This window comes from Trifolium pratense, linkage group LG6 (assembly GCF_020283565.1).
Source record: "Trifolium pratense cultivar HEN17-A07 linkage group LG6, ARS_RC_1.1, whole genome shotgun sequence".
Taxonomy (NCBI): Eukaryota; Viridiplantae; Streptophyta; class Magnoliopsida; order Fabales; family Fabaceae; genus Trifolium; species Trifolium pratense.
The window spans coordinates 27,730,195-27,737,501 of NC_060064.1; the positions used below are offsets into that span (position 1 = coordinate 27,730,195).

At 32.3% G+C, this 7,307-nt stretch overlaps 1 long non-coding RNA gene across 1 annotated transcript; it reads right to left on the reverse strand.

Moving 5' to 3' along the window:
* Positions 1–1,672: 1,672 nt before the first annotated feature.
* Positions 1,673–6,359, reverse strand: LOC123892657. Its single transcript, XR_006803247.1, has 3 exons — positions 6,209–6,359; positions 4,500–4,675; positions 1,673–2,913 (listed from the first exon to the last, which is right to left on the reverse strand). It is a non-coding gene; the product is annotated as an uncharacterized LOC123892657 (long non-coding RNA).
* Between the last annotated feature and the right edge of the window lie 948 nt (positions 6,360–7,307).

Here is a 7,307-nt window from a genome sequence, read left to right on the forward strand (position 1 = left end):
ACACCTGCAACATAATATTTTCCGATATTCCGAAAGAACTGCCATCGGCCATCACAACAAGTTTGTGTGATCAATTGATTCAATTCTGCAATTGCTGTGCCCACATATAAGTGCTCACCGGTATTCAATTACTAAATCGAAGCATTGCATTTATAATTATCAACACAAATCTAGTGCTATCTAATTCTTATACCAGCACCCACCAAATTTTATCAGATTTTCATAATAGGTCTGTAGTAGAAAACATTGACAAATCACACAACCTTGTTATGATTTCCTCCATTGATCACAATGCATCCTTATATGACATAGGCGTTCTGCATAATGTCATATATACCAGATAGATGCTATGAGAAATAGTTCGGACTCCAAAGAGTTTGTTTCTTTGTATTTTGCTTCAGTTGATTCGTTTCTTCGTTATACAATTACTTTGAAACCTTTATTAGTAGGCTAATCCAACACAAGCACACACTCCATTATGCATTTGCAAAATTGCAGTTAGGGACTAGGGTCATCAAAGCACAAAAAATTTCATATTAAAATTGCATTTAAGGCAACAACTAACTTTCGCATTAAGGCATCATATCCAACATTTTTGGGCCATCAAGACAATCCCATACAAAAATCATAAAATGAAGTATATCAATCTTATTGTCGAATTTGGAGTTAGTGGGCACATAGATACCATACCACCCTTTTAGATAATAGATAATGTGAAAAAAATATTTAATCTTAGTGATAATTTCACAATTAGGGTAATAAAAAGACACAAAATACCATGCACATTTTGAATAAAATTTTGTATTCAAATTGCTTTGAAGGCCACAATCAACTTATCCATTGTGAATAAAGTGTTCATAATGCAGTTTACTCAAAGGTCAATGAGGCATTCAACCCTTACAAAACTTATGAATTTAGGGACTAAGGATCACCAAAGCACAATAGATATCCATCCATATGCATTATGAATAAAAATTCATATTAGAATTGCATTTAAGGCAACAAGTCATTCAATCCAACATTTTTTAGCATCAAGACATTCAATCCATTATGAAAACCAGGTAACAAAGAATATCTTATCATTGAATGTGGAGTCATTAGGCTCATATATACTACTTTTTAGATAATGAAAAATATTTCATCTCTCAGTGACAATTCATAGTCCAGATTTGCGCCGCTAAACCTTTTTGGACGGCAAATTAAAATGTTTTCTTTCAAAATATTGGTGCCAAAATATTGACCCAAAAAGTTGTTGGACAAAACACTTATGTTCAAATAAGATTCTTTTGTTTTCTTCTCCCAAGCAGAAGATTGAATGTTGTTGAATATGTGCAATGAAAATAAAAAAAATTACCGTAGCAAACAATCAGGTTCTTTCTGATGTTGCAAGTAATAGTGATGACTGAGGGACACAACATTGACAAAGTGCAACATAGAGGTTATGACCGGTTTCATACTTTGTTCAGACTTTGTTATGACTCGAGTTTGAACAATTCCTCTCATGGAACTCCATCGTTGTAGAAAATGAAGAAAAAAAAAGTCTTTTGAAATATTTGATGCCAAACAGGATCAAGGGACAGAGCATGTTTGCTCAATTAAGGTTGTTGTTTTTCTCAAGTAGAAGATTGAATGTTTTTGAATAATTAATGCAAACATGTTGGACTAGAAATTCGTAGCAAAACAAAACGAATAGTATCGTTCAAAACATCGGTGCTAAAATAGGGGCTTAGGACGGAGAACACGTTTTCAACTATAAAGAAATTCAGTAAAAAACAAAAAACAAACATATAGAATGTTAAACTGCTTGCTTTCAGTATCACACTTACAGTCATTGAAAAGGCCGCTGAAAGGATGACAGTCTGCTATGAACGCCAAACCTATGTATGCCGGTGTTACCACTTGTATACCAACCCTCACTGTCATCAGTTTCCTCCTAAACAAATAATTCAAGTCGTCACAGAGAAAATAAATCAAACCATGTTTTGAATTCTTCAAGCCAAGACAAACAACTATAATGAAAAAGCATGGATTCCATATCATCAAACTGAAAAAAATTACAAGCAACGAATTGCACATCTTACACCGAGACTCGGTTTTATAATTGTTGTGCTAAGATCATATGGCTATCTACTTTGTTAGAGAATATTAAGCAAGATAGCATATCAATTTGCAGAAAAGTCGAATGGGGATTAGTTTTTTAAAATGAAGAGTTCTCGTGAGCTTTGCATATATCCTCATGTCCACCAATAGTCAAAGGCAGAAATTGAAGACATAATATACTACTATACAGTCACATTCTCATGTTCAAGCAACAACAATAAAGGGACATTAGTTGATATATTCAAAACCCACGCTAATAAAAGAATGTCAACTTTCCCAGTAATTATGCAATAACTAAAAATAACAATTCCATGAAATTTCATATGATGTGCCAAAATTTAGTAAAGTAAATCTCAGACCAATAAAAGAATATTCCAAAAAAACTGGTATATCTACCACAATCCAGAGCTCATAAGAACTGCACAACATAGTGTGAAGCCTGGACACAAAAGTCGCAGTGCTTATGCAAGAAACACCTGCTAATATTTTCCAATTTTCCGAAAGAACTGTATCGGTCATCACAGCAAGTTTGTGTGACAATTGATTCAATTCTGCAATTGCAATTGTTGTACCCATATATAAGAGCTCACATGTATTCAATTACTAAATCCGAGCCTTGCATTTATAATTATCAACATAAATATAGTGCTATATGATTCTTATACCATATAGATACTATGAGAAATAGTTCAGACACCAAAGAGTTGGTTTCTTTGTACTTTGCTTCAGTTGATTCGTTTCTTCGTTAGAGAATTCCTTTGAAACCTTTATCGTATGCTAATCCAACACAAGTACACATTCCATTTTGCAGGACTAGTAGGGTCATCAAAGCACAAATGATATCATCCATTCAGTTTCATATGCAGAAAACAATTAGGGTCATATTAACATTGCATTTAAGACAACAACTAACTTTCACATTAAGGCATCATCCAACATTTTTGGGCCATCAAGACAATCCCATACAAAATCATAAAATGAAGTATATCAATCTTATTGTCGAATTTGGAGTTAGTCGGGACATATATACCATACCGCTCTTTATATGATAGTAGGTAATAACATGGTTGTCAGGATCGAGATCCCACTAAAGATCTTTGGGGTAAAGAAAGATCGTAGATCGTAGGATCGTAACAAGGATCGTAAGATCCCACAAATTTTCTTAAACATAAAAACTTCATTAATATTAAACATAATCTTAAACATAAAAACTTCAATACTCTTTAACATAACCAAAATACTCTTTAACATAACTCTTTAAACAACATAACTTCAATACTCCTAGGGAATACGATTGAATAATTAGCAACCATTAATGAAATTAGTGATACGGTTGATGAATAGAGATAGGGATGCAAGGCTCGATGCAAAATTCCCAGTTCCATATGATATTTTTGATACGCAATCATGTTTATAGGTGAAACTGTTCCTTTTCCCCACGTAATCAGGGTTAGATGCACAACGAGCAGCTTTTTAGGTGAAGCGGTTCGTTTTCGGGTCGGGTCGGCGTAATTTGAACCGGGTAAAAAAACATATCAAATGGGTCGGGGCGAAACGGGTTGAATTGAATCTTTATAAACCCATAACTAAAACAACGAGTGGAAGATCTCTGCTTTCACGATCTTACGATGTTTCTCTGCGCTTTCACGCGTTCCTCCATTCTTGCGATCTTCTCTGCGCTCCAGCACGGTGGCTCACCCCCAACACGTAAGATCGTGGGATCTCACGATTTAACTATAGATCTTAACAACCATGGGTAATAATGAAAAAAATATTTCACCTAAGTGACATTTTCACAATTAGGGTCACAAAAAGACGCAAAATACCATTCACGTTTTGAATAAAATTTCATATTGAAATTGCTTTGAAGGTCAACATCCAACTTATCCATTATGGATAAAGTGTTCATAATGCAGTTTACTCAAAGGTCATCGAAGCATCCATCCCGTACAAAACTTATGAAACATTAGGGACTAAGGGTCATCACAGCAAAATAGATATCCATCCATGCATTATAAATAAAAGTTCATATTAGAATTACATTTAGGGTTCATATTAGAATTACATTTAAGGCAACAACTAACTTTCGCATTAAGGCGTCATGCAACATTTTTGAGCATCAAAGACATTCAATCCATTATGATTTAAAAGCTATGCAGAAAGACATTATGATTTAAAAGAATTAGCATACACCTCTATCTTAAATTTGAGACATGGAATGAAACGACAAAATAGGCACATATGTGATATCTTCAAAACCCAAGCTAATAAAAGAGTGTCAACATTCCCAGTAATTATGCAATAATAACTAAAGATAACAATTCCATGAACTTTCATATGATGTGCCAAAATTCAGTAAAGTAAACCTCTGTCTAATAAAAGAAGATTCCAAAAAAAACCTGGTATATCTACCACAATCCAGAGATCATAAGAGACTGAACTGCACAACGGAGTGTGAATCCTGGACACAAAAGTCGCAGTGCTTATGCAAGAAACACCTGGCTAATATTTTCCGATTTTCCGAAAGAACTGTATCGGTCATCACAACAAGCTTGTGTGATCAATTGATTCAATTCTGCAATTGCAATTGTTGTACCCATATATAAGAACTCATATGTATTCAATTACTAAATCCGAGCCTTGCATGTATAATAGTAAACACAAATATAGCTATCTGATCAGTTAATTCGTTTCTTCGTTAGACAATTCCTTTGAAACCTTTATCATTAGGCTAATCCAACAAAAGCACACACTCCATTTAGGGACTAGGGTCATCTAAGCACAAATGATACCATACATACCTTATATTATGAATAAAATTTCATATTAAAATTGCATTTTAGGCAACAACTAACTTTCGCATAAGGCATCATCCAATATTTTTGGGCCATCAAGACAATCCCATACAAAATCATAAAATGAAGCATATCGATCTTAGGGACTAAGGGTCATCAAAGCACAATAGATATCCATCCATGCATTATGAATAAAAATTCATATTAGAATTGCATTTAAGGCAACAACTAACTTTCGCATTAAGGCATCATCCAACATTTTTGAGCATCAAGACATTCAATCCATTATGAAAACCATGTATACTACCTTTTTAAGATAATGAAAAAATATTTCATCTCTCAGTGACAGTCATAGTTCAGATTTGCATCGAGGGTCATAAAACCGACAATAGACACCATCACCATCCCTTACATCACGAATACAATTTCATATGAAAATTGCATTATAGTAGTCAATTCATAATGCATTTTATTCTACGGTTATTGAGGCATCCATCCCTTATAAAACTTATGAAACAAAGTAAGCCGATATGTTGGAATGAAACAAAATCACCATAGCAAACCAAAAAAGTTATCTTTCAAAGTATTTGAACCAAATTAGGTCTCTTGGGACAGAACCCATTTGCAGAAGATTGAATGTGTAGTTATTAGGCTCATATTGCATCGAGGGTCATAAAGCGACAATTTCATGAATACAATTTCATATGAAATTGAATAATGCATTATAGCCATCAATTCATAATTCATTTTACTCTTAGGGTCATTGAGGCATCCATCCCTTACAAAATTTATGAACAAAGTATTCCAACATTCATATTTGGGGTTTAGGGCCATATATATACTCCACCCCATTTTTGGATAATGAAAAAGTTTCCAATTCACAATGATCCACATTCTTTCAAAAGATTGAATTTTCTTGAATTATCAAGAATGAAAAAATCCGTATGGCATCAGTTATCAATAATCGTAAGCCAATATGTTGGAATGAAAATTCCAAAATCACCGTAGCAAACCAAAAAAGTTATCTTTCAAAATATTGAAACCAAATTAGATCTTGCGACAAAACCCATTTACAGAAGATTGAATGTTCTTGCTCAAATAAAGTTTTTTTTTTCCTCAAGCAAAAGATTGAATGTTCTTTAATAATCAAAAATGAGGAAAAAATAGGCAATGAAAATATTGGGACAAAACATTTTTTCTCAAATAAGTTTCTTTTGTTTTCTTCTCTTAAACAGAAGAATGTTTTTGAATATTAAAGAATGAAAAAAAAAAAAGGGTATTTGAAGATGCATCAATGAAAATAAAAAAATTACCGTATATGAAACAAGTATGTTCTGATGTTGAAAGGAATAGAGATGATTGAGGTTCTGCTCAGTTTCATGCTTTGATACAATGCGATGAAAATTCAAACTTTGGTGTTCTCACACAGTGCGTTTGTGACTTTGTGTTGTGTGTGTTTGGTTCTTTTCTTGTTCTTGAATTGAAAATAGCGTAAACTCTACGTTGTGTATCTCATGGGCTTTGTATATTCGGCTCCAACAGGATTTTCTTTTTTATTAATTTTTTTTTTTTTTTTTGGTAGAGATTTTTTTTTATTAATTTTTTACCGACAAATAAACGATATTCATTCATTTAAATTTATAGAGTACGTCGATGCAATACAAATTCGCTAAAAATAAAAAGGATGAATCTGCGAACAAACTCACAAATTTTTTTAGGAAAAGAGATAGAGACTAAGGTATCGTTTTTGGGTCCGTTTGAATTAGCTTATTTTTGAGCTTATGCAAACAGCTTATGCAATTTTTATGTATTATTATAACTTGTCGAAGTAGTTTATGATAAAATAGCTTATAAAAATATAATTTTTATTAGCATAAATTTATAAAATTACATAAAACCTAATTTATATTGCATAAGTTCAAAAATAAATTAATCCAAACGGGATCTATTAGGAAACAAAACAACTTCTATATTTTAAGAAAAGTTATACTATATTATCAAACATATCTTTTAACCCTATTTTTGGTTTACAATGTTGGCAATGAGGATCGAACCTAGGAACTAAATAAAATTTTTTTAACTTTTTTTATTTAAAAAAAGTAAGATTTACCAAACAATTTTAATCCTAGTTTTAAAGCTATTACTTATAACTTTATGGTTAAAATAGCTTCTACACATAAAAAAAACTGGACCAAAACTAAGTAATTTAGAGGATGCATAAACCAATAAGATAATTGAAATGTTTTTACGGATGCATAAAACATAAGATAATCGAATGGTTTTGACAAATAATAAAATACAATTTGACGGATGCATAAACCAATTCTAACATGACAATTAACTCCTATGGTTCACAGTTAGTTGAGATCCTCTTCATTTCTTAAAAAAAATGAAAGTATAATTATAAAGTTT